Below are 4,339 nucleotides of genomic sequence, written 5' to 3'. Positions count from 1 at the left end.
CTTTGCGTACAAAAAGTATTCTCGTCGCTTCATAGCATTACGGTTGAACCACTGATGGCAGATGGACTATTCTGACAACGTCTTTCATACTTTTCTGGACCTTGACAGTGTAATTTACTTGGCAGTCAATTGGACAGTCACAATCCTCCCGATTTTCATCCAAAATATCTTAAATTGTGTTCCGAAGACGAACGAAGCTTTTAGGGGTTTGGAACGGCATGGGGGTAAGTGATTAATGACAAAATTTTCATTTTGGGGTGGAGTATCCCTTTAATTCTTGTTTGAGTATAGGCTACTCAAATCTTCTAAGGAACACTGCTCTCATCTAACAAGATGTTTCCTAGGACTTTATCATACCTGATAAATATGAAGCAGTAAATGTTTTACTTGTGCTTAAAGAAAACAAAAGGTAGTTTGTGTGTATTAGTTTGTACTTTACCACAGTTACCAAATCATACAGACTCTACAGCAAATCATTATTCAAAACTTCAAACAAGTCTAAAACCAAATTAAATTGCTGAAAGAGTAAGTTCTTTCCGAAATGTGTCCAAATTCCAGTAATGAAGAGAAATGAGCAGCAGCTTTGCATGCATTCTCTGAAATTATGTTTAAAACAACAAGCTCTGTTGAAGCTGTGGCTTAGAGGTTAGGGCAGTGGCTCTCATGCGGTACAAATGGGTTTGATTCAAAGTCTTATTCCCTCTGTTGGTAACAAGAGAGACTGTGTACTGTCTGCATATGGTTGTGGCTCGTGAAAAGGCCAAATTTTATGATCTTTCAGTGCAGCGATCATGTGTTCTAATTTCACTATCTGCATTATTATGGTGGTTATCTGTAAATGTCGAAGGTCAAGAAGGTTGGTATATTAGCATATCTGTGAATGTTATATGGTTATATCCTGTAATGTTGCAAAAAGCATTTTGAATAAGTTGGGTTGAAAATAACGATGAGAAATAATAACAACCTCCTACCCTGTTTTATCAGCAAATAGGGCAAAATTATTTGTAGCACATCTCATGGTTATTAAAAATTAAAATTAAAACTAAAACTGAAACCAAAACCCACAAATAAATAAATAAAATAAAATATTAAAAAACGAATTTATTTCAGCTAGATGCCAAAGAAACATTCATAATTTTTATTTAGGCAAGGCAAAGCAAGTTTATTTACATAGCACATTTCATATACAATGGTAATTCAAAGTGTTTTACATAAAAAGGAATTAAAATAATCATAAAAATAATCACAACTATAAAAGCAGAAAAGAAACATTTTAAAATGATTAAAAATGTATTTAAACGAAATAAAACATTTAAGATTAAATTAAAAAAATAGTATACATAAAATACAGTGTAATCATTCAGACGTAGCACAGTGCTCATTCAGTAAATGCACAGCTAAACGGTTGTGTTTTAAGTCTAGATTTAAATGTGGCTACTGTTTTAGCACATCTGATCTCTTCTGGAAACTGGTTCCAACTGTGGGTAGTAGAATAGCTAAAAGCAGACTCCCCTTGTTTTGAGTGAACCCTTGGTATTTTTAACTGATTGATCCTATAGTGATCTGAGTGGTCTGTTTATATTCAGTGAGCATATCTGCAACGTATTGAGATCCTAGACTATTGAATGATTTGTAAACAAGTAATAATACTTTAAAATCAATCCTAAATGTAACTGGAAGCCAGTGTAAAGACCTGAGGAATGGTGTGATATGTTCAGATTTTCTGATTCTAGTCAGAATCCTGGCAGCAGCGTTCTGGATGGACTGCAGCTGTCTAATGGTCTTTTCAGAAAGGCCAGTGAGGAGACCATTACAATAGTTCACCCTGGTGATAAAGGCATGAACAAGTTTCTCCAAGTCTTGACTGGACACAAAACATCTAATTCTTACAATGTTTTTGAGATGATAATATGCTGATTTAGTTATTGCTTTGACATGACCTCTGAAACTAAGGTCTGACTCCAGAAACACACCAAGATTATTGAATTGATTTTTCTGTTGTTTGACCCCCAGAGTATGCGTTCACCTTGAGGACTTCATTTTTGTTTTCAAATGCAATAACTTCAGTTTTCTCTTTGTTTAACTGAAAAAGGTTTTGGCACATCCAGCTCAACATCATTAATGCATTGGCAGAGGAGTCAATGGGGCTGTAGTCATTAGTGAGTGACGTGACGTGGAGCCAGGTATGGTGTCCTATATACACACACACACACACACACACACACACACACACACACACGAAACAGTGGGCAGACATTTTTGCTGAAGTTGGGGGTTCGGTGCCTTGCTCAAGGGTCTCACCTCAGTCGTGGTATTGAGGGTGGAAGAGAGCGCTGTACATTCACTCCCCCCACCTATAATCCCTGCCAGTCCCGAGACTCAAACCCGTGACCTTTGGGTTACAAGTCCGACTCTCTAAACATTAGGCTATCAGCATCGCCCCATTAGGCAATAAGGCTATAAATCTGGGTGTCATCTGCATAGCTATGATGGGCAATTTGGTTCCTTCTCATTATTTGACTCAGTGAGAGCATATAATAGGTTGAACAAGAACGGTGCAAGAATTGAGCCTTGAGGGACTGTCATGGGTGTCCACTTAGACTTATGGCCGCCTATACTCACATAATAACCCTTCCCTTCTAAGTATGACATGAACCATTTGAGGACCATCCTAGAAAGGCAGACCCAGTTTTTCTAGTCTCTCTAGAAGTATGTTATGATCGATAGTGTCAAACGCAGCACTGAGATCTAGTAGTACCATGTAATAAAGTCCGTAGTTCGGGAAGAAGGTGGCGGGAACTGGCGAACATTTAAACAATTTAATAAAAATAAACAAACACAAAATGAAAGTAAAGCGGCAGCCCCTCGCGGACGACTGCCACACACAAAACACAAAATAAAATCCAGGCCTGGTACTCTCTCGTCCAACACTGTCGTCACTCCTCCTTTTATCCTTACGTAGCTCCTCCATGGGACTCAAGACTGGTGAGTGGCGCAGGTGTCGCGCGTTCCCTGCTCCTCCCCATCATGGCGGATGGCAGCAGGCTCCGGCCTCAGGCGAACGGCGACTCCTCCGCTCCCTCACAGACGGCAGCCATCCCTCCACAGCCCAGGCGGCCGGCAGCGAGTTCGTCCACCCCCCCGGCAACTCACTCCAGCCCACCGCCTCGAGCCTCCATGGCGGCAGACTGCTCCGCCATGCTCGATGGCACCTCGGACTCACCACAGCAGCGAGGGATCTCTGGCAGCGTGTCCCTCCTTCCTGCTGGGTTTCGGCACCAATGTAACAAAGTTCGTAGTTCGGGAAGGAGGCGGGAACCTGCGAACACTTAAACAAAACACAAAATAAATAAACACAAAAATAGCGCGACAGCCCCTCGCGGATGACTGTCGCGCACAAACAAAACCAAATCACAAAATAAAATCCAGGCCTGGTTCTCTCTCGTCCAACACTGTCGTCACTCCTCCTTTTATCCTTCCGGAGCTCCTCCGTGGGACTCGAGACCGGTGAGTGGCGCAGGTGTATTTCCTTCGCCGGTCTCGCTCCGTTCCCACGGCTCTCGGCCCCGCCCCTCTCGTCACATACCAGCACCGATATTTTGCCAGAATCAATATTTAAGCGAATATCATTTATTATCTTTATGAGTGCTGTCTCTGTGCTCTGATGTGGCCGAAAACCAGACTGACAATTGTCCTGGTATCCATTTGAGTTTAAGAAGTTCTTCAACTGATTGAAAACTACCTTTTTAGTGATCTTGCCTATAGAATGAAGATTTGGTAATGGTCTATAGTTGCTCAATATGGCTCTTTTTCAGGAGGGGCTTAATAACCGCAGTTTTCAGGAAGTTTGGAAAAGTCCCAGAAAGAAGTGAGGCGTTTACCACTTCTAAAAGATCTGCTTCTAAACAGTTAAACACTTTTGAAAAAAGATGTGGGAAGTGTGTCAAGGCTGCAGGTTGAAGTTTTAAGGTGCTGTACTGTTTCTTTCAAAATTTTGCCATCAATTGCTTTGAAATCAGACATAATAACTGCTTTCTGAAATTGTGGTCAGATCTGTCTGACCTCTGCACAATTTGAGGATGTGCTTATTGTGTTTCTGATATTATTGATCTTCTCAGAAAAGAAAGAAGGAAACTCATTGCATTTGCTGTTGGAGAGCATTACACTGGGAATCTGACTTGGGGGGTTTGTCAGTCTCTCAACAGTAGCAAAAAGAGTGTGAGTGCTGTTTAAGTTACTGTTTATAAGGTTTGAGAAGAATGACTGTCTAGCTTTGCCTAGTTCCACATTGAAAGCATGAAGGCTGTCTTTATAGATGCTATAGTGAATTTCAAGTTTC

This window comes from Sinocyclocheilus anshuiensis, unplaced genomic scaffold (genome assembly GCF_001515605.1).
Source record: "Sinocyclocheilus anshuiensis isolate Anshui unplaced genomic scaffold, SAMN03320099.WGS_v1.1 scaffold773, whole genome shotgun sequence".
Classification (NCBI taxonomy): domain Eukaryota; kingdom Metazoa; phylum Chordata; class Actinopteri; order Cypriniformes; family Cyprinidae; genus Sinocyclocheilus; species Sinocyclocheilus anshuiensis.
The sequence above is the reverse complement of the archived record's forward strand: the minus strand, read 5'-3'. Positions refer to the sequence as shown.